This window comes from Schistocerca piceifrons, chromosome 5 (genome assembly GCF_021461385.2).
Source record: "Schistocerca piceifrons isolate TAMUIC-IGC-003096 chromosome 5, iqSchPice1.1, whole genome shotgun sequence".
Classification (NCBI taxonomy): Eukaryota; Metazoa; Arthropoda; class Insecta; order Orthoptera; family Acrididae; genus Schistocerca; species Schistocerca piceifrons.
In genome coordinates, this window is record NC_060142.1 from 541,111,217 (window position 1) to 541,136,097 (window position 24,881).

General features: G+C 41.9%; 1 protein-coding gene across 3 annotated transcripts in view; it reads left to right on the plus strand.

Annotated features, from left to right (window-relative positions):
- LOC124797867 (myocyte-specific enhancer factor 2) overlaps positions 1 to 24,881 on the plus strand; it is an 896,186-nt gene that overhangs the window by 223,298 nt on the left and 648,007 nt on the right. For all 3 annotated transcript variants that reach the window (XM_047260953.1, XM_047260948.1, XM_047260947.1), the window contains one exon: positions 19,033 to 19,092. The gene's annotated coding sequence lies outside the window, so the exon portion shown is untranslated. The remainder of the gene's footprint in view (positions 1 to 19,032; positions 19,093 to 24,881) is intronic.

The following is a 24,881-nucleotide window of genomic DNA, read 5'->3' on the forward strand; positions in this document are numbered from 1 at the left end:
ACCGCGATGCAGAGCGCCTCTCTTGCAGAGTCTACCACTTGAGTTTGCTAAACATCTTCGTAACGCTATCACGCTTACCAAATAACCCTGTGACGAAACGCGGCGCTCTTCTTTGGATCTTCTCTATCTCCTCTGTCAACCCGACCTGGTATGGATCCCACACTGATGAGCAATACTCAAGTATAGGTCGAACGAGTGTTTTGTAAGCCACCTCCTTTGTTGATGGACTACATTTTCTAAGGACTCTCCCAATGAATCTCAATCTGGCACCCGCCTTACCAACAATTAATTTTATAGATCATTCCACTTCAAATCGTTCCGCGCGCATACTCCCAGATATTTTATAGAAGTAACTGCTACTAGTGTTTGTTCTGCTATCATATAATCATACAATAAAGGATCCTTCTTTCTATGTATTCGCAATACATTACATTTGTCTATGTTAAGGGTCAGTTGCCACTCCCTGCACCAAGTGCCTATCCGCTGCAGATCTTCCTGCATTTCGCTGCAATTTTCTAATGCTGCAACTTCTCTGTATACTACAGCATCATCCGCGAAAAGCCGCATGGAACTTCCGACACTATCTACTGGGTCATTTATATATATTGTGAAAAGCAATGGTCCCATAACACTGTCCTGTGGCACGCCAGAGGTTACTTTAACTTCTGTAGACGTCTCTCCATTGAGAACAACATGCTGTGTTCTGTTTACTAAAAAGTCTTCAATCCAGCCACACAGCTGGTCTGATATTCCGTAGGCTCTTACTTTGTTTATCAGGCGACAGTGCGGAATTGTATCGAACGCCTTCCGGAAGTCAAGGAAAATGGCATCTACCTGGGAGCCTGTATCTAGTATTTTCTGGGTCTCATTAACAAATAAAGCGAGTTGGGTCTCACACGATCTCTGTTTCCGGAATCCATGTTGATTCCTACAGAGTAGATTCTGGGTTTCCAGAAATGACATGATACTCGAGCAAATAACATGTTCTAAAATTCTAAAACAGATCGATGTCAGTGATATAGGTCTATAGTTTTGCGCATCTGCTCGACGACCCTTCTTGAAGACTGGGACTACCTGTGCTCTTTTCCAATCATTTGGAGCCTTCCATTCCTCTAGAGACTTGCGGTACACGGCTGTTAGAAGGGGGGCAAGTTCTTTCGCGTCCTCTGTGTAGAATCGAATTGGTATCCCGTCAGGTCCAGTGGACTTTCCTCTGTTGAGTGATTTCAGTTGCTTTTCTTTTCCTTGGACACTTATTTCGATGTCAGCCATTTTTTTCGTTTGTGCGAGGATTTAGAGAGGGAACTGAAGTGCGGTCTTCCTCTGTGAAACAGCTTTGGAAAAAGGTGTTTAGTATTTCAGCTTTACGCGTGTCATCCTCTGTTTAAATGCCATCATCATCCAAGAGTGTCTGGATATGCTGTTTCGAGCCACTTACTGATTTAACGTAAGACCAGAACTTCCTAGGATTTTCTGTCAAGTCGGTACATAGAATTTTGCTTTCGAATTCACTGAACGCTTTACGCATAGCCCTCCGTACGCTAACTTTGACATCGTTTAGCTTCTGTTTGTCTGAGAGGTTTTGGCTGCGTTTAAACTTGCAGTGAAGCTCTCTTTGCTTTCGCAGTAGTTTCCTAACTTTGTTGTTGAACCACGGTGGGTTTATCCCATCCCTCACAGTTTTAATCGGCACATGCCTGTCTAAAACGCATTTCACGATTGCCTTGAACTTTTTCCATAAACACTCAACATTGTCAGTGTCGGAACAGAAATTTTCGTTTTGATCTGTTATGTAGTCTGAAATCTGCCTTTTATTACTCTTGCTAAACAGATAAACCTTCCTCCCTTTTTTTATATTCCTATTTACTTCCATATTCAGGGATGCTGCAACTGCCTTATGATCACTGATTCCCTCTTCTGCGCTTACAGAGTCGAAAAGTTCGGGTCTGTTCGTAGCAGATATATTCGCAAAGGGTGCGCTGCCATTCCAGGGAACCATACGACATCCCAGAGCTGTAGGAGAGTACAAATACTAAGGTTGTACCAAACCCGTTGTGGCAAAAGAGCGTGGAATGAGAATGAATATGGGAAAGAGCAAAGTGTTGAGAATTAGGGAACATAAAGGTTCCGTCAAAAATATCGCTGGAACAATTAAATTTTCGGGTACTTGGGAGGTGTGGTGATAGGAAATAGATGTTATATGGAAGAAGTAAGAAGTAGAATACCTTCGGGTAAAAGAGCTTTGGAAAAGTTGACAAGTTTGTTGACAGCAAAAAGATTTCCCACAGAATTAAGAGAGACAGACCCATGGGACTGCAGTTTAACGTTGAAGTGCCTATACTTTTAACTGTTCAGCAAATAAACAGTTGCGTAGAGCGGGTACCGCCTGCTGCTAATGTTGTAAACTCAAGCGTCCTACAGAAGTCTCAGGTGACACTACTGACCAAGCTCTTTTTGGCGGCAGGCTTTGCGTCCTACGTAGTAGAAGTGTAGGCAGAATGGATGCACAAGGTTTTCCAGGGGGCAGATCTGCATTATACCAGCTACGTAACAAATCCAGATCAGGCATTTACTACAGATTCTCGCTACATAGTGCCATTACAACGTGTGTTGAAGTGCTGTCTGGCATCAGTTCATCCCCTTGTGAAAAATTACTGTATGATATAGTCTAAATTAGACCTTAATGTTGTAATGAGAGTGTTCCATGTCGATCAGTGGACAGACAAGAACATATTTACGTAGCAGCTGCTTGCGAATATAAGGTCGTGCACAGCCGTCGCTGAGTGAGTAGCCCAGTCCAGGGGCACGTATTTTTAGCACAGTCGCAGCGATGGGTGCTTTTGTTCCAGAAAAGGATCGCGCCCTCGAGGAAACGCATCAGCTGCCTCCTCTTAGAAACGCATTCCCTCACAGCTGCTCAGCCTTTTTGTAGGACCATAAAACCACTTGTGAAATATGTGATCGACTTTTCTCGCGTTAAAACTTCCATGTTGGGAAGTCGTGATATACACATAAAACTCTTCATTAACTTTCTTAACCACCTGCTAGGGACATCCTCAGATATGAAACACTGATAACTGCTTTAAAAGTCCAAGAGGCGAACTTCTACACACCTTATCCTTATAAGTTGTACAGAAATCACCACCATTCCACATATGAAACCAAACAAATCTGATATTTTCTAACAGCTGACATCATTCTCTATTACAATTCACCTTGTGCAAATTAACATCCATATTATGTGTAATATATCGTCATATCTATTAAAATTATCATAATATGTATAAATTTTATCTCTTCTCTATATTAGTGTGCGTGATAATTGGTTATCTTAGCAGAATATATAGTGTCATGAAATTTTATTTCATGGTCTCCACACTGTAAAGCAAGTTCCGCTACATCCGACTTAACCGTCTGTCTCCAGTGTGATAGTTGTTGGGCTTAGCTAAGCAGGTCTTAATACTTCTGTTTGTAGTTCCAAAATATACGTCACCACAACTGCATGGAATTTTGTACACACACCTGCTGTCATCATTGAATGACATATATATCTTACAAAACAAATTTATTTGTTTTCCTAGTGCGCTTAAAAACCCCATGCCCTGCGAAAACGTTTCCAGTGCGGTGGGTAGTCTTGTTTAATAAGGGGAAAAAGCTTTCCTCATCGACCGCCGTTGTTTCTTATTAGTAATGGAATTCCTTCTTCTTGGGCTTAGTGCTCATTCCACAATTTTATTAATATCTGAGAGTGAGTTACTGAGCTTTATGTAAGTAAACCGGCTACTGGCCATTAAAATTGCTACACCACGAAGATGACGTGCTACAGTGCTAAGTAAACCAGCTACTGGCCATTAAAATTGCTACACCACGAAGATGACGTGCTACAGACGCTAAATTTATCCGACAGGAAGAAGATGCTGTGATATGCAAATGATTAGCTTTTCAGAATATTCATACAAGTTGGCGCCGGTGGCGACACCTACAACGTGTTGACATGAGGAAAGTTTCCAACCGATTTCTCATACACAGACAGCAGTTGAACGGCGTTGCCTGGTGAAACGTTGTTGTTATGCCTCGTGTAAGGAGGAGAAATGCGTACCATCACGTTTCCGACTCTGATAAAGGTCGGATAGTAGCCTATAGCGCTTGCGGTTTATTGTATCGCGACATTGCTGCTCGCGTTGGTCGAGATCCAATGACTGTTATCAAAATAAATATGGAATCGGTGGGTTCAGGAGGGTAATACGGAACGCCGTGCTGGATCCCAACGGTCTCATATCACTAGCAGTCGAGATGACAGGAATCTTATCCGCATGGCTGTAACGGATCGTGCAGCCGCGTCTCGATCCCTGAGTCAACAGGGGACGTTTGCAAGACAACAACCATCTGCACGAACAGTTCGACGACGTTTGCAGCAGCATGGACTATCAGCTCGGAGACCATGGCTGCGGTTACCCTTGATGCTGCATCACAGACAGGAGCTCATGCGATGGTGTACTCTCGCCGGCCGCGGTGGTCTAGCGGTTCTAGGCGCGCAGTCCGGAACCGCGCGACTGCTACGGTCGCAGGTTCGAATCCTGCCTCGGCCATGGACGTGTGTGATGTCCTTAGGTTAGTTAGGTTTAAGTAGTTCTAAGTTCTAGGGGACTGATGACCACAGATGTTAAGTCCCATAGTGGTCAGAGCCATTTGAACCATTTTGATGGTGTACTCAACGATGAACCTGGGTGCACGAATGGCAAAACGTCGTTTTTTCGGATGATTCTGTTTATAGCATCATGATGGTCGCATCCGTGTTTGGCGACATCGCGGTGAACGCACATTGAAAGCGTGTACTCGTCAACGCCATACTGACGCATCACCTGGCGTGATGGTATGGGGTGCCATTGGTTACACGTCTCGGACGCCTCTTGTTCGCATTGACGGCACTTTGAACAGTGGACGTTACATTTCAGATATGTTACGACCCGTGGCTCTACGCTTCCTCCGATCCCTGCGAAACCCTACATTTCAGCAGGATAACGCACGACTGCATGTTGCAGGTCCTGTACGGGCCTTTCTGGATACAGAAAATGTTCGACTGCTGCCCTGGCCAGCACATTCTCCAGATCTCTCACCAGTTGAAGACGTCTGGTCAATGATGTCCGAGCAACTGGCTCAACACAATCTTGTTGAAGCTGCGTGAGCAGCTGTACCTGTACACGCCATCCAAGCTCTGTTTGACTCAATGCCCAGGCGTATCAAGGCCGTTATTATGGCCAGACATGGTTGTTCTGAGTACTGATTTCTCAGGATATATGCATCCAAATTGCGTGAAAATATAATCACATGTCAGTTCTAGTATAATATATTTGTCCAATGAATACCCGTTCATCATCTGCATTTCTTCTTGGTGTAGCAATTTTAATGGCAAGTAGTGTAATTCGCTCTATTCACCAACGTTTTAATGTTTAATCATATCATTCTTCTGTTTACACCTTATGATCCAAAGTTCTGTCTGGTTGTTTGGTTACTGATACATTCCGTAAATTAAGTTGTCCATTGCAACATTTTTCCATATTAAATTGAATTCTTGGGGTAATGATACTGAGATGCTCCAGGAAGACATTTAACTCCTTTTCGCCGAGGGACCATACTACAAAGATATCGTACATGTAGCGGTACAACCACGGGCGCTTTTCTGTTTAGAGTGCATTAGGTTAAAAAAATCTCCACATACCGATTGGCGAAAGCTGAACTATGACCGTTGCCCATTGCAAACCCATCAACATGCTATACTAGAAATACACTATAATAAGATAGTAATAAAACAAAGCTGCTACATTCATCAATGTTTTCTGTACGTGAAATGTCGTTCACAGGAATCATCGTGAATGACACAGTATCGAAGCTGACAAGATTATTTGTCGGGCCCACGTTAGTTTGTTTCACTTACACAATAATATGCGCTGAGCTTTTAATATAAATGCCGCCAGTTTGACCAACGTGGGTTTCCATTTTTTTCAAATGATCTCTCTCTCTCTCTCTCTCTCTCCCTCTCTCTCTCCCTCCCTCCCTCCCTCCCTCTCTCCCTCCCTCCCTCCCTCCCTCCCTTCCCCTCCCCCACCGCCCTCGCCCTCTCTTTTTTTCTCTAAGTAAATTTTCGAAAACGACATATAATTTCTGTCTTGGCGAGATAATCTTTGTATTATAAGGAAAGTCGTGTTGCTAAAATACGAGTTTGTAATGAAGCCAGGAGGGACTTGGATAGGAGATCCTTGAATGTCTTACATAGTACAATAATGTCTAAACTTTATCGAAACTTTAGAAAAATCGGACAAAAAATCAGCATGCTTTAACTTAAGTTACCGTTGTGTTAACTGTAAACAGTAGAACGTTTTTGCGTTGTTCTATTGATTTTCATGGTGATCGTGTGAGCCTAAAAATTAATCCACGATCAGGAAGGCCGAAACCACGGACAAAATAATGATACGACAGATTCTTCTGAAAGTGCCATTACGTAAATGAGACTACTCAGATTCCATCAGCGCCAGTGTATCGAATTCTTGAATTATTTAAACAATAAAAACAAATCTTCTTTCTGCTGGACCTGTGAAGGGAACCAGAAACGGCCGGATACCGCAGCTAAGCTGACACAAAGATTCAACGGTGAAAGTGAAGCGTTTTTGCTGTTAATGAAATGTAGGTTGGACTCTTTGAGCCGGAATTTAAATCACAATCCAACGACTGGTGAGGGCCAGATGCCTCAGTCAAAACAAAAAAATATCGATGAAAACGGGCAAGGGTCAAACAATGATTACTTACGATGTCTTAAGAATGGTTGTGAAGCGTTTCGTGTGGACTATCGCGACAATAGTTTATTATCCTCACCTCCTGTAAACATTGTGCAGAAATGTGCGAATCACCTGACTGTAATTGATCGAAGGTGGATAAATCATTGACTGTGCTCGTCTACACATCAGAAATGTCGGAATCGAGCAGCTGTGCGAATACTTCTGTGAAGTATTACCTCACATACTCTGCTCTTCGGATTTGTGTCTATCGACTTAGACTTATTCCCAACTTTAAACAAATTACAGAGTGTACCAAAAAAGATTCACCCAATTTACGGCTATATTTTTACACAGATGAAAATAAAAACTTAAGCGTACGACTGCCCAGTATGTATTTCAAAAGAATCATCCGATTTCACAATGGTGTATATTTTACTAGCACTCACACGTAGTCTTGGGGGTACAGTTTACGCTTACGGTTAGGGTCAAAGTTTTCATTTCCCTTTGACAAAAGTTCAATGTGTCCTTCAGCGGACGCATACTTTGAGAGCACGTCGGGAGTGATTGCATCTCTGCTGTCGTTATACTGCGTCGGAGTTTGCACAAAGTTGTTGGAAGGGGAGGACCATAGACGGAGCCTGTCACCACGCGACCTTGGAAGCCAGTGGTATGGTGCAAGATGCGGTGTCGGAAGGTGTAATGCCGTGCTGTTGACAAAATTCACGCCCGATCTCTCCTCAACTGAGAACGTTTGGAGCATTATAGGGAGGGGCTTCGACCCAGCTCGAGATTTTGGCAATTTAACGCGCCAACTGGACAGAATTTGACACGATATCCCTCAGTAGAACATCTAACAAATTTTGTCAGAGAATGCCAAGCAGAACAACTGCTTGCGTAAGGTCCAGAGGTGGACAAAAGCGTTATTGGCCTGCTGTATTTGAGAAGCTCTTTCTCTTAAATACAACATCCAATATTTCTGAAACCGTAAAAATTTGTTTGTCCGTACATGTACATCACATCTTCCGATTTCCGTCCAGTTCGGACGGTTCCTTTGTGGTGTGTCTTTTCTTTTCTCTTAGAGCGTACTAACTAGGACGATATTTTGGACCGACGTCAGTGGCGGCTCGTAACCATACATTCGCAATTGTACGGCAATCAGGTCATTTGCACACCCACGTTATTGTTTCAGTCATCATACATTTTAAACCGTGTCAGTTTTCATTATTAAACATGATACTCCTTATATAGGCCACTTTTGGAAATTTGTGGTAAGTTCCTGTGGGACCAAACGTCTCAGGTCATCGGTCCCTAGGCTTACACACTACTTAATCTAACTTAAACTAACTTACGCTAAGGACAACACGCACACCCATGCCAGAGGGAGGACTCGAACCTCCGACGGGGGGAGCCGCGCGAACTGTGGCAAGGCGCCCCACCGCGCGGCTACCCCGCGCGGCCTAGGCCCCTTTCTACAAGGTGAAATAAAAATACGGGTCTCTATAAATCATATTTACGAGTTAGACTTTAATAACTTTAAAATTACACTAAGGAACAACAAATGCTTTTCAACATTTAGCATTAAAATGCATAGAGGTTTTTCCTATTTTCCAGTACATCCTTTTTCTTCGGTTCTACCTTCAATAGTGATGTTTACCTGGTTATGCTATGGATCAAAAGTTTCCAGATGATGATTGCCACATCATCTGGTATTGCATCACTAGGCTTTGTAAAGGATCAGATTTATGGAACCAAGGTAACAGACCTACAGGACTTAAACACACGCCTTTCGCTATGTTTTGAACAAGTTGCCATGTAGTTCCTGGAGTGTAGAACAAGGAGAGAAAATGAATCCTGAGTAGACATTTCCGTGCCACGAGGAGTGCACAAATTGACATGTATGAATTAGGAAACAAAACTTTATGAGCTGTCTTGCCCGTGTTGAATACCAGTCTGTGATGATAATTTACGGACGCCGTGTACTTCTGACCCTTCCGCGCATGTGGTGGTCATCCTCAGCGCGCCGGCACGAGGTGTAGCCGGCGCGCCCGCTGGCTGATGGCCCCGGCGGTGCAGCGGGGTGCCTCTCTCGCTCTTCCGACCAATTTGCAGGAGGAAATTAGCCCGGCAAGTCGGCGCGCGGGCAAGTCCGCCACTCGCCCACCTCTCTCTACTCTGCTGACTGCTTCTGACAACTGATCCAGCCAGCCTCAAGAACGGCTCTTCGGCGCACTCCCGACAGCCACGAGTCCTCCAGCCGCTCGCGCCTTACACTCCCTGTCCAGTACAGGAATAGCCATTGATTCCAAATACAGCTTACAGCTTATTTGCTAGCATGTGATTCACCCCCCCCCCCCTCCAATCCCAAAAAGAACAAAACGTTGCAAATGATGAGGGTCACATGTAGGAAACCTACTGCAGCACAATAAGAATCTGCGTGTTACTGCCTACCGATCTCTCCCCTGACTTCCAGAAAAACTGCTCAATGTAGGGTCACACTTGTCTGCTACTTTATTTAAAAGCAACTACATCTACATGACTACTGTCCAGTTCACATTTGCGTGCTCGGTAGAGCGTTAATACAACTACTTTTTCACTATTTCTCGACCGTTGCACTCTCGAACAGTACACGGTACAAATGAACACTTAAATCTTTCCGTGCGTGAACTTATTTCTCTTAGTTTATCAGGATGGTCATTTCTTCCTGTGTATGTGGGAGTAAAAAAAAAATTCGCATTCAGAGGAGAAAGTGATGGAAATTTCGTGAAAATATCACGACGCAACGAAACAGCCTTTCTTTTAAATTACGGCCACCCAACTCGCGTATCAGATCTGTGACACTCTTCTCCTATTCGAGATAACACAAAATGAGCTGCCCTTCTTTGAACTTTTTAGATGACCTCCGTCAATACTATCTGGTATGGATCCCACACATCGCAGCAGTACTCTAGCAGAGGACAGACGAGAGTAGTGTAGGCACTCTTTTTAGTAGATTTGTTGGGTCTTCTAAGTATTCTGCCAATAAAACGATGTCGTTGGTTAGCTTTTTCTCTCTGGTAGTTCCAGTTTAAGTTGTTCGTAATTGTAATCCTCAGGTATTTGCCTACCTGAATCGACCACATTTTCATTTGTTTGATTCATCGTATGACCGAAATTTAACAGGTTTCTGTAGGACTTATGTGGAGGATATCACACTTTTTATTATTTATAGTCCGTTTCCACTTTCCGCACCATACAAATACCTTGACTAAATCATCTTGCTATTCGTTTAGATTTTCTGATGACTTTACTACTCGGCAAATGACAGCATCACCTGCAAACAATCTAAGAGGGATGCTCAGTCTGTCTCCTAAATCGTTTAGATAAATTACGGACAGCAAAGGGTATTTCAAGATATTTCAAAAAGATTCATCCCATTTTTGCGACACGTGAACGAACTGTAACTACGGATAATTTTTAATATACGCCACCTGTAACTTGCCAGCTCGTGTAGTTACTGGTCGGCGTCTCCTTAATGTAGCCAGCCTGCTCGCTCACTTGTTCACTTCCCATTGAGCCGAAATCGCAATAACGCTGCGACGAAAGGCTTTCTGTGTTCTCCGTTTCAAAAGGCCCATTTCGGCTACAACTGGGCCAAGGTAGGGTTTGACAAGCACGAAGAAATGCAGGAGGAACTCTCACCGTGTGCTGGTGGGTATTATCTTGCTGAAATGTAAGCCCAGGTTGGCTTGCCGTGTAAGGCAACATAACAGGGTGTAGAATTTCGTCGAATTCCTGGTTATGGCGAGCGACAGTCGGGTTGGTATGCCACCACTCTGTAGGACATCTCAGGAAACGTGTTCTTTTTGTTGGTTATCGTGGCTCATTTCAAAATGGGAATCATCAGTGGAGACGATTCTACTCCAATCAATGAGACTCCAGGCCGAATGTGCCCGACACCAATGCAAACGGGCTTTTTACTGTACAGAGTTCAAGGTAGTCGGCGCAAGAGGCGCCGTGATTGATAGTCGTTGTGCTCACTGAAGCATGAGTTGCACGTCGGATCGATGACAATGATGAATCTGGGGCTCTGAGTGTGTCTGACTATTGCTCGGTCCTCACGTACTGTCGTCCGTGTCGGTCGACCGCATTCTTCTTGACGCTGTGTTCGGCCATAGTTCATCCATTCGTGCCAAAATCGTCGAATAGTGGCTTCGTCCACCAGAGGCAACAGCAAACGCTTGATAGACTGGCATCACGTACTGCTCCCCAAAATTGAAATAAAGGATGTGAAACCAATCATAGTTTGAGGTTCACAGTATTATACAAATCGTTGGTGTCATTGGCGTTTAGGTATATTTCTCTATGCTGTTTGTCTCCTTGGGATGCCACGTTGTTAACTATAACAGTGTTAACCAACGTGAACAGAGGAGGAGGAAGCTGCGCTATGAACATGAGTGCCAGACTGAAACTGCGTCGCTATGACCCCAATTTCTGGCTTAAATGGACAGAACTCTTCCAGTTGAGCTTCATCCAGAACGCCAGTTGGGCCATCTTGTTCATTTAGTGCATTACTCATGTTGTCGCAATTCCAAACTCCGTTGTACTACGCTCCGTGTCAAGCATCTTCACCTGTATAGACAAAAGAAAACCAGTGTTGTCAAAACAATTTGTCGAGTGTTGCAAATTTTTACGATAATGTGAGTTAATATTTTGAATAAAAACCTTCTCTTTTTAAAACGCATACTTCGCAGTTGGCCGTTTATTTAATCCATTTTATTAAATACACTGCACGAGCTCTCTATGGGAAGCGCCTTCAGCCGAAACGTATATGCTCACCCGCCTAACGCCGTTGTGCTGCAGCTATGCGTGGTGGAGGCCGTAAGGCGTTACCTGCTCGGTACTTGGCTTCGCTGGTTGGTAGCCGCTTTAGGCCGTATGCACCATTTGGCATTTGAAACATGTGTTACTACTACTAAAACTTCGTGACCCTACGTCTTGAAGAGTTTTCCTAAAATATTTCCAACATATATGTAGCAACTAACAATATTTCTGCTGTGTTAGTGAGAATTTTCAACACTTGTCCTCCATGTTATGTACCGTCTCTCTGTTAATACGCATGTATAACTTTTGTCGAATTAACGTATTAGCAAAATTTCTCTTTTTCTTTTTTAAAATTATTTTCAATAATTATTAAACAAAGAACACATCTTTAAAAATTCTTCAGATCGGAACAATTAACTTGAAAATAGGAGAAATGAGAAAAACAAGAAAAAATCTGCATTTTTCTTTACTTTGGCAAGAATGATCACGGAAGCTAGAAAACTCGCATGGCACAGCGTATTAGAGAAATATATCCTGTTAAACATCCTGTTATCTTGCTACATTTTGGTACTACATTACATTCTTTAGCTCATACGTAAAGTTGCGAAATTTATAATAAGGGCCTAATTTTTTATAAATTCAGTAATTAAAGGTGTGATCAATTTGTAACTATTAACCGCGAAGCCACTTCGCGCGGCAGATGTTGCTAGTAATAACGTGTGCAGACGTAAGAGCTCTTATCAAGTTCAAGATGCAAGAGAGATGTAAGATACCAGCATGCGATGTATTCGCGTTAGCTTTCAGAGTCTTCACCCAAATGATTGCGAAGACTCCCCACAGAACAAAGTAGGCACCATTGGAGCGCTACTTTTATTGAACATTGCAGATGCTTCTAGGCTTTTGAAAGAGTAAGCGACTCGTAAGTCTCCCTTGTCTCTTTGCCGTTGGGCATCTGCACGAAGTTGAGAGTTTATGCATTTTCAGCTTGTGCAACTAGCTTCCTAAAGGGGTTGGGATATAGATATTTCCGGGTTTCGCGTAGTAGAACATATTAAAATATTTAATGATGTATTATTTGCTTGTAGCGCAAATCATTGTGAAAAATTTTTCTGTAATTTAAATCCTCTAAATATTTCCAAGAGGTTCCTACTTTAAGATATTGCTAATAACACGGAAAATATGAGCAAGGTTACGTTTTGGCTTCTGCCACCAGACAAACACATGTCTCTACTAACACTGCTCATCTATGTCACGACAAATAAAAGCATTCCGTTCCGTTCCGTTACATACTGTTTGCGGCAACCATAAACACTCATGGATGTACTCAACTACTTAATAATGCATCAAAAAGAAAATTTGGGTGACTGTATACGCCTAAACTAGCTTTGGACCTTGGGATTATTGTAATAACAATTAGTTAGGATGCGTAGTTGTAACTTTTTTATTTTTATTTTATTTTTTATTATGTTTATAACTGTAAAACCTAAATGAATAATCCGCTCAATTATTGACGTAAACTCATTTGTTTTCCGAACGACTGCTTATCGTTGTACCTTCAGCTCTTCTTTTGTTGGTTTGTGTCTCTGTAAAGCAACATGGGACTGTGGGTCCTCCTTAGATGCAAACACTTCTTGTTTCTAATTCTCCAAACTAGTTTTTCGGGAAATACTGCCACTTTTAGATGATTTATTTATTCTAGAAGTTGAAAATCAACATCGTCACACCACATAACGAAAAACGCTATTATTTGTTCTACCGTTTGGTTCCAGAACCATGTGAGAATAGTCTTATAATACATAGTAGTTCTGTGTATCTATGCCAAACAACCACAACAAACATAGAAATATCCAATGACTACAAAGTATGTTTGTTGTGATTTTCCGCAAAGAACCTTGCGATGACTACAGAGTGAAAACGTACTATAAGATTATTCGTACATATATCTGGAACCGAACGGTACAACATTATTAATAATTTTTTCTAAGTGTAAGGTAACGATCTTAATTATCCCGAATTAGCATAAAAACACGCACATACGATAGTGGTATTTCGCCGAAACTAGTCTGAGGAATCAAGAACAAGAAGCGCTTGCACCAAGGCGGACCCACAGTCCCTTACAACTGTTTATACTGAAAAGTATATTATTCAGTATACTAGACAGTATGACGCGCGACACCTCTTTGTCTGATAGTAATTACGATAAAATGAAGACGTTATCATATATCTGTAGCACTTACATATAGCGACGTACACAGAAAACCTTACGACAAGGTACATTTTGTATCGAGCAGTGGGAAAAATTGGTATGTCTGCATATCGTCCACTACTCACGGAGCTATACAAAGGTGAGTTGCACTTTTCTTTTTGTTTATGTTGTAACGTAGTCCTTCATTGAATTTTTTCCATTTTCTGTAGCAGATCTCAAGATGGCTAACGTCGAAACTGGTAATCAGAAGACAGTGTATACGCGTTCAACGACTGAAAATAATTGCGGTAAAAGTGCACCATGATCGCGGGCTCTCAATTTGACATTATTCCCTTCTGAAAGAACTGTTGATTTTCTTGCCGTAAGATTCTCGCATCAAGAAACCAGATAATGACTCTTCGCGACACCTACCGTTGGAAATGTCTTCTTTAGTCAGAACAGCTCGCTACCCCACTATCTGGAAGTGTCTGCCACAAAATATAAACCATTAATATTCCATATGCTGTAACTAGCCGTCCACACCAGGGCGACACAAAAGAAACCATACTGCTCGCGCGATGCCACGTCACTTCTTATGGACGGTTTGACACAGGCATGGCAACATTTCCTATCTTGCGCCAAACCTTTCGTCTCACAGAAGCACCTATAACCAACGTCTTCGAGTAGACTTTCCGGTCATACCGATGTCTCTGGAGTCCTGCAGATAGTACAGAACTGCTGCCATGCGTCGTTTGGCCTCCACTGCCGAAATAGTGAAAAGGTAATGTAGAATCGACGCAGTAAGATGAATCGACGTAGAGACGCCACAGACTGTAGGAAAGGGGCTATCGCGTTAATGACCTCACCGTGAATAAAGGTGCCAGATTTGTTGGTGCAGCAACGTGCGTTGTCCAACGTGTCTATGACGAGTGGCGTACCACTCACAGCCGTGTAACACGGAGTAAAAATACTGATAGTAAAAAGATCATAACAGACCCGGACCAGGGGCCAGTGTCACGCGCTGCCAATGATTGTCAGAATTGCTGCCATCAATGAATTCACGTCCATCTTAACCAGTCTCCGAGCCAACATTACATTGGGAACAGCACGCAGTGGACTCAAAGAGCTGGTTACGTCGCAAATGGTCATCGCTCACATAGGCACATAAAGCTCCACGTTTATAATGGTCCAAAACAACACAGAAATCGGATAGTAGGTGACTAGGGGAGTGTAATGTGGTCCGAAAAGTAGCCCTGGGAAGGAAAAAGGGCGGAGTTGTTGCGCAGCCAAACGGAAGACGGCATGCAGAAGTAGTTTTGTAGGAGCAACAACGCAGAGTGTGCGATTTGACATGCGACTTGCTAATCAAACTAATCAAAACGTCACTTTTTTTCCTTTTGAGAGGGACACTTCTGCCCTTTATTTTCTAGCATACCGTTTACTACCGTCAATGCTTGCATGAATTGCTTAAATAACTTTACTGGCTTCAGCTGACTAGTCATTATCAATAGCCTGTAAAATTCTACTTTTCTTCGTTCGCGCCGTAACGTGGGCGCCGCCTTGCGGTGTTCGGGAAGCTCGTTTCGCCCAAACGGCGGCCACGCCGTCCTCTTTGGTTTCCGTGCAGTCCGCGGCAGACGCCGCAGTCCACAGGGCGCTGCCAACCACCGGCGTCCGCCTGTCACCCGTGTGTGAGCAAGTCTTGAAAAAATATCAAAGTAAGAGCTGTAAAAGAATTCACTATAGCCTTCGGTCAGTGTTCCATGATCCCTATGACAGTAAATTCCTAAGTGTTCCAAAAAGTTAAGCTGACGGGTCTTGGCAACTTAATATAACACGTTCAGGCTTGAATATTTCCGACCACATGTTTGGTGGTTAATAAATGTGTGCAAAAGCCAGTTTTGTTATTTGAATGTGTATATTGCTTAAATCGGGGTGCAAAAATTCTGCTAGTCTGTCCAGCATATTTCAAGTCGCCATTTTGACACTTCATTTCATATACAGCCGTACCGAGTAGTATACTTTTTCTGATTTTATGTAGTCGTTTACATCTGATTGTGTTTTTACATCTTTAAACAGGTGCTAACGTCAGTTAGTTTTTCTTGAGATTGTCCCATTACAGGTCATCGCGGCGTATTTTTGATTTTCATTGGTGGCTTTATTTGGAGCGTCTCTTTCGTTTTATGGAACGTGATTTTTTTCTGTAGTTTTTCTGTTTACTGTAAGAAGTGTAAAGGTGACTACTGCCGGAACCGGCTATGTGCCGGCGCTCTCTGTCGGGAGCCACACGTCGCGGAGTATTAGAGACGCATGCCGCGTAGGGAGAGAGCAGAGTCATGTGCCGGCCACACAGAGCGCACACGGCGATTGATCTCTGCGCGGCCTGCTCGCCTCGCCTCGCCTCGCCTGGCCCCTCCCGTATCGTCGGCGGCGCACTTGCTCGCCTTCCCACGGGCCGCCCACTTCCCGGCGGTGGTCCCAGATCCCGTTGCGTGATAGCCACCCCTCGCCCGCCTTTTCAACTTACGGCGCTGCGCTCGCATTTATTACCCTCGGTTGCGTTTCCTACACATGTAGATGGAGCAAATGGCTTTCGTGACAAGTCTGCACTAGTACTAAGTTTTCCACATTTCGGCTGATTTGTGACTTATCGAAAAGCGTATCCCAGGAACGTAACATAGACGGTACACCACGCTGTTTTCTTTTGAAAATTTTTATTTTACTCTCTGTATGTGCTTGCAAGTTCCAAGCTCTTACCGAATCTACATTCTAATACGGATGACGCGCTAAAAGATTTCACCGTGTGACGACATAACGTCCAATTCTTTGACACCTTTTGTATCACTTCGTAATGTCCAGAATAGATATAACTTAAGTTTTTAGATATCGTGACGAAGCTGTTTGTGGATTAATTAATATACCTGAAGATGGCAGGAACTGCAGAAACCTATAATGTGAGTTTTATAGTAATAGGTGATCTTGACGTAGTAAATTATTATACAAATTTATCGTGGCTTTATTTATTTCTTCTTCGCGACATTTAATGCTCCTCACACAATGTATTTGCTACATATTGACGTATCAAGTCCAAATCATTAAAGCGGTGTCATTAGTGGTATCGGCTTCAAAGTAGACAGCATTAAATGGGAAACTACTTGGCGTAACATAGCATGATATCATGCCTGAAAAAACTTGTACCCTTGTAATAAGTTGAAATGAAACTGGAACAGAAATGAAACAAAATTTGAGATATGTACAAGAGAAAATACAAAAGAAGTACAACAAGTTCTGTTAAACGGGAAAGGTCTTCAACTAAGAAAGCTATATTCGCCAAAACTAGATTGACGATCAAGATAAGTTTTACGTACTCCTCAACTTTTCGTATAAATCTTGGGAAGAACGCAAAATTTATTAGTTGTATGCCACTTTGAGACTTTTCGCGTATCACTGAGGGCAGTTCCTATGCTGAAGGAATCGAATGCTACCCCTGGTACCAGCTGGTTGCACTCTTTCAAAATGTAGCATAGAGTTAGCACCCTACCTGGAGATGAGTTGACGCGACAGGACTCCACCTTAGTGCCTGCAAGGAGGTACACTACGGTTGGGTGGTCGATCCCAACGACCGCAACTAGTTTTCTCGCACTTACAGTTACTCCCCTTACCAATGATCACATTTAGGTGTCCGTTTTTCCCACCTACTATTCCAAACTTGATCGGTCGATAAATACTTTTAAATTGGTTCTACGGAACATCTGTCAAACACTAAAGTGTGAGCTTTAGAGTAGCCATGTAGAAGTAGATGCGTACGATCCTGCTTCTCAACAGCAGTGCGTCAGTATTTCGTGGAAATCAACATTTTACCACTTTAGATATCATGTGGGGTGTTTTGGCTAAATGAACAAGTGTCAGACTACACATACAAAGGTCCAAGGTTAAATCTTCAGTCAGACCAACGATTTTCTGTCGCTTATCGCTTCTGGAAATGATTTGTTTATATGAAGAAAGCCAAGATCCACCGTGGTTCGGAATCTAGATTAAATTGTAGCTCACCCTATAACTGGTTGGATAAGTCGGAGAAAGAGAAGACGTATCACCTCCAACAGATGAATGCTTAACGAAGAATTGCTGTGTCAGAACCAACTTTCATATTTAGGACAGCTTTACCTTTCTATCTTAGCTATCATATTGGCGTTCTTGTCTGCTGTATCCACCTGCTCGTTTGCTCATAATTCACACCTTTACTGATACCATGGAATCTCATCCCTAGATGTTGTGGAAGAGGAGATTGTCCTGTTTGGTGTGGACAGATATTCTGCTGAATACTAAATGATAAAGAAGTGATGACTAAATAACATTGTCATGTTGTTTGCAAGATCATGAGAGAAGATCACAAACGTGGCTAGGAGAAATATGGAGAAGGAAATCGGCTGTGCTGTTTTCAAACTTACGGTCCCACCATTTGCCATAATCGATTTAATAAAACAATGCAATACCAGAAGCTGGGTGGTCGGATGAGGATGTGAAGTACTCTCCTCCGGAATGCGCTTTCTGGTATCTTAACTGCGCCCCCTCGCTAGATGCAGCCTACACGATTTGGAGTACTTGCTGACATTCAAGTACGCAGACAGAATTCGGACCGAAAGTTGTGGTTGAAATTTGTCTTGTTTTACTTATCGAATGTGTGCGTACATGGAGCCCACCAAGCATCGTGTGCATTCTGCTTTGTGGAGTATTCTGTTAACCATTTTCAGGAACATCGTGTGTGGAAGGTAATACAAAACGCGCATTAAATTTATTTCCGGTGCCGGCAAGCAAGCATCGTGGCTTTGTCGTAGAACTAGTGTATGCAGAGTGCCTGTGCATTCATGAACCTGCTATGGTGTAGATACTTTATTAGAAGATGTTAAAGTAAGCATAAACCCTGTCTAAAAAGGGGAGAGATGTCACCTTGTAGTGAAAAGTGCTTTCCACGGCTTGGTGTATGCATAATATCTAATACCGTGGATAATTCATTCACATCATTCTTAAATTTGCCTGTTCATTTCCGCCATTAGTAGAGGACCATTATGCGTGATACCTGTTCAGTTAATACATGATGATTGTTCTGCTTACTTATTGCCTTCATTATGAACTAAGTGGAGTGTACTTGGGCAAGGTCGCCAATGCGAGAAATGACTGACATAGTGGTGACTTAAAATTGAACAGTACAGCATTGTTAAAATTCTATGTTCACTACGAAAATTCTTTGTGAAACACTTCTCCTTCCTGTTTCAGGATCCAGCGAGAAGATAAGAGATGGCAACCGCTTTGCAGATTCAAAGTTTCCGTAATATGGTGAGTGAATGTGAGCTTCATACACGATTTTATTTAACTATCTTATTTTCAACCGCTTCCGAATGAGTTGCGTTGTACCGTAGAACTGCGCTCGGTATTCACACAGTTTTACAAAACAAACTGGGCTTACACGACGTTAAAGACACCCACTATGGAAATAAGCTCTTGGTTTTTATACAAAACATGTTCATCATCATATTGGAACTTCAGCGATTGTACTTCTAACAGTAGAAATCGCAATTTATTTTCATTCTACCGGAGGTGAGCTGTTCAGGTTAGTGGCGGTTATTACGCAGCGGCTCCGAGTACCGGCTTCTAAAATCTTGCTGTGGTTATGATTATTTTAAGCGAAACTGGAGAACGAAAATAAATCGCGATTTGGACCGTTACTTGCTATTTCTGTTTATACCAAAGCGAGGAATTTCGGCGTCATACAAGTAGCTTGCTGTTTTAAATGTGTTACAGTGACTTGTAAGTTTCGCCGTTCAGAAGATGCAACGGGACGTGCACTTAGTTTACCGCAGCCGCAGTGTAGCCAGGGCTGTAACTTACTGTGATATCTTTGAGCGGAACTATCAAATGGAGACAAACGAAGGTTGCTTCTCAGAATGCAGAAATTTTTAATACAGTCCTACCGTTAGGGCACAAAAAAGATCTGTATTTCCAGTACTTTTCGTACAGCATATGCTAAGTCCTCATATACGGTTTAACGCATAATTTTGCACAATGATTGTACGTATACTTTCTGGGGAATCTGGTGAATTTAACGAATGCTGCAGGTATTTCCTTGGACTTCGACATTGAATAGGTATATCTATGGAGAGAGTGGTCATATGCCCGGGTCATGAGCTTCTTATCAAAATACGTTGGCTCCCAGATCATGTGACTTGAGTACGGCGTAAAGTTTGCTCGTAAGCTTTTTTCTTTTCCTCCTTTGATATTTTAATTTGCATTCGTAACAGCAGCACATACTCAACATTATGCTTACTAATAAATAAATGCGTAAAAACGAGTCAAAATGTTTGATGTTAAACTTTCGACCTTATGCAACATTTAAAGAACAGCGTTTTACGACATTCACATAACATTTCTCATTTGACGTTGGCGATACGCGAAATACACTGTGCGGACTATATTCCTACAGTATGGAATTCACCATTGATTAAAACCTCCTTGTTACATATGTTCATGCGCATAAAATTACACTTAATGGTCTGTATTCAACAGTATTTGTGCACACTGCTACTGAAGAACTGAAAATGCGAACTCTGTGTTACGTTAAGGTTGGCGAATATGATGAAGATATCTACGTATGCATATGTATGTATGCATATTCTCAAGGCTTGGATTTTCCTACATGTTGTAATTTAACTGATCGTTATTTCTTTGCTATGCACAGTTGCGTAGCTCCCTGCTATATCAAGAACTTAACTCTTGTACCGTTAATAACTGCACAGTTGATAATCCTGAATCTGTAACTCCTTTGTAAGAGATAATGTACGGCTGTAAATTAACATCCAGTCACAGCTTGGACGGAATAATGCCTGTTGAATGTGTATGAATCTAAAGTGGAAATATGGATGCTGCCCCTGTTCTCGCAAACACTGAAATTTGTATTGTGTTACAGCTGGATACGAGAAGGGCAAATTTAAGCGGACATAAGTATCAGAGCAAGCTGTGATTATTATTATTATTAGTGGTCTGGGGCGCTAAACAACGAGTTCATCAGCGCCCTTGCTTGAAATAAATACAGATGAGGTCAAAATCTATTAAAAATAACAATAAATTGTAAAACCAAGTTGTATTCACAAACAAGAATTGAATAAACAGCCCTGACATGATGGGGTTCATAAAGACCAACTATAAGTTAGACAAAATACAGCAGAGTAAAACTAGATCAAATCAAGGATAAAATAACAGTACAGACACAGTTAAACAGAGCAAGCTATCTGAGCAGAAGAGTGCACGTTCGCTTATCTCTGCTCTATATTAGTCTCTTACTTTAAACTAGGACATGCTTTTTCATTTTTACGTACAAGCACTACTTCTTTTGGTCCGGGCTGGCTTACTAGTCCAGTTTGGTTGTACGTCTCTCCCCACAACGTAATAAAATTCCATCTCTGAGTGTAAATACTAGAGTTGCTGCTTATCTATGAAATGTGCAATTTCTCTCTTGTTTGATTATCTTGTCTCATCTTTTTTTGCGACTGTTTAGAAAAGACAGTTGAGAAATACACCCACCCACCCACACACCCACCCACACACACACACACACACACACACACACACACACACAAGTATTTTGAATGATAATGTAAACCACTGCAAAGCTACATTCAGAATGGCAGATGTACTAGTATTTGTTGACTGTCTGGCACTCTCATACCTCCCCCATCCTCTGTCCTGCACCCTCGATGGCATGCACTGAGCAATGCGTTTTGACCCCAGCTCATTTTGGAAGGTGTATGACGTGTAACAACCTCGCACTTTTTTTTCGCTGTCGCTTTGTTTACCACGAGTATCGATTTAACACAACAGGCTGGCCACACATGGACAGGCAACGGCATAGGCGTGACACTCTGTTGAAACGTAAACTGCCGGTGTGTGCAGACAGGCGGAGGAGCAAGCAGTAAACTGATGCATGTGCGACTGGAAAGAAAATAAAATAAAACTAGAAATAAAATTCGAACAGATTTTCTTGAAACGTTTCCTTTGCAGAATTCTTGCGTCGACAAGAAACATTTCTAGTTAACGTTAAGAGAGTTTTCACTTTTAAAAGCAAACTTGACTCTAATCACTCGACAACATTGAGATTATGGACCGAATAATAGATCCATTTCACAATGAATTTGGAGGAAAAGCGGCAGAGGCCCTTTTGAAGGAACTGATCGGGAGATACCAGCATCAGAGAAATGGCATGGAATGACCAGTCCCTTTTAACGTCATTTGTCCTTTTGACAACAAACATTTATTTTTCAAAGTAACAACAGGTTTCCATTAAGAAAAACAGGTAGGAAAATTCCAAGTTAATTTGTCATGTTAAGTTTACACATCTGAAAAGCGTTGAAAACAGTGAATAACACTGTTACCTTTTTAATGGCCTTAAATAAGATGCAAGAAAATAAGATGTTAACGATATTGACCTTTAAAAAAATTTAAATTTAAAAAAATTAAATAAATCGGCAAACAATTAAAACTGAGCTTTACATAAATTTCTGCAATCGAGGTCAAAACCAAGACATTTGGGCAGACCCCCAAAAGGTCAGTATTAACTAGTTAACAATGCTTAACAGTTCTCCTTTACGGTTTGCCCAAAGGGCTTACACCAAATAATTTAAAATAAAATTTATAGCACGCTTACAATATGTATTAAACAGAATAATAACATTAAAGGAAATAAGCTTCGTTGAAAATGTAAGGTGTTAAAGAGAACTATTAAAAGGGTGCTGAAAATTCTTCTAGGAGGGAATATAAATAACAACTCGCTAACGTGATAACAATTGCTGGAGATCATAACACACAAAACGTAAAATGCTGGATAATAATAATAATAATAATAATAATAATAATAATAACATAAACTAATAAAACAACACGTTCCCACATACAAGTATGCACCACAAAATGTACTGGAGAATGATGAATACAAATTATACTGGAACAGAACCATTATAGCAGATAAAACAACACCACATAACAAACCTGACATCATACTCACCAATAAAAAGAAGAAATTAACACAACTAATCGAAATATCCATACGCAATACAACAAATATACAGAAGAAAACAAGAGAAAAAATTGAAAAATACATCCAACTGGCTGAGGAAGTAAAGGACATCTGGCATCAGGATAAAGTTGACATTATACCAATTATACTATCAACTACGGGAGTCATACCACACAATATCCACCAGTACATTAACGCAATACAGCTACATCCAAACTTATATATACAACTACAGAAATCTGTAATTATTGATACGTGTTCAATTACCCGAAAGTTCCTAAATGCAATGTAACATATACCGTACAGTTAAAAGGAAGTCACGCTTGATGAAGGTCCGCGTCACTGTCTATTTTTGACCAGACATAACATCTGAGAAAAGAAAGAACAGTAATAATAATACCGGAGAGCACACCAGCTTCTAAAACATAGGGAAAAATATAAAAATTCAGAAACAGTTTGCTCACTCGCATAAAACAGTTTAAAAACAAACGTAAAATTTTAAGAGAGTAGATAATTCCTAGACCCCTGATATAATTGTGTGTGAAAGCTGGACACATTACATAGTAACACCAGTTGCCATAATAACATTAACGGTGGTAAATCTTTAGAGAGAACCCTGGCTAGCAAATTAACACAAGTCACTTCAAGAACACACAGAGCAGGCAGAGCCACAAATTCGGCCTAGAATCACATAGAGTCAAATAACAAGGGCGTGCATGACGACTCAGTGAATATAAACACGAACATCTGCTCAAACAGCTTGCGGAGCGAGAAATCGGTGCACGGAGCTGAACAAGCAGATGTGCACGGCATAGGCGAACCAAACGTTTTGCCTTCTATCCAGTCCCGGCGAAGAAGAGTGAACGACGACCCGGAAAAGACGCCGTGCCGATCCGTACCGCGTGGCATTGCCCAAAGCATTGCCAACCTCCCCCACTCAAGCCAAAAACCCTGACCCCTTTTTTAAAATGAGAATAGAAGGAGCGAAACGAATTTCTTAGCTAGTTTTTTATTTGGCTCACATGTACCTTCAAGGTTTTCCCCGTCACACGGTTGGGCACTAGCAGATTGAAGGGACTTACGATCTTAACAACTGCACAGGGTCCAACAAACACCCATTTAAAATTCCGAAAAAAACCTTATCCCCAACTCGGCCGAAAAAGAATCTCCTTTCCTGATTAAACCGTTTCTCATGATGGCGAAGGACTAGGTCGATGTTTTACGTAGCTCTATACCAGTTTTCTTTAATCAGACAAGGGGTAATCCGTTCAGGCGACAGATCGTTTATACTCCACAAATTAGGCAGGGGAGAATTAAGGGAATAAGAAAACATCAAAGCAGCAGGAATTACTTTAGAAGCCTCATGCTCAGCTGAACTGAAGGCAGCATTAATCCAACGTATGGAAGTGTCCCATTTAGTCTTATTCTTAGCATCATACATAATTAAGGCTGCCTTAAGATTACGATTATTCCTCTCAGAAAGGGAAGGTTCAGGTTAAGCGGGGCGGTCGCAGTGTGCTTAATGGCATTACTGCTTAAATTCTCGTGACACAAAGGCGGGGGCACGGCGACTGACAAGCGCCGTGGCGGGCCGAACCCAGGAAACATTTGAGTTAAATAAGGAATACTTAGCGAGGTAATCCCTCTTCCTGGCAAAAGCCACATAAAACGAAAAAAGGCATCAACAACAACTAATATATAACGGCTCCCATCTCTTGTTCGAGGCTATGGACCCACATAATCAATAAGTACTTAGTCCACAGTGCTTCTCTCCCGTTCGGAATGCAATAAGCCTTTACGTGAGTTGGGATTGGGCTTCGCCATTTTGCAAGACACACACTCCTGAACCAATCGGCGAATATCCCAATACAAGGGAGGCAATGTAAGATGAGTACGGACCTTTGCAAGGGTTTTATAGAGGCCCAGGTGCCTATCTAATAAGGAACTGTGAAAATAAAAAATTATAGATGGCACGAGTTCAACAGGCAAATAAATTTTGGGCTCGGCTAATACCGTAACTTCACTACAAAGTTTACGCTTTCTCAAGGAATAACCGGGA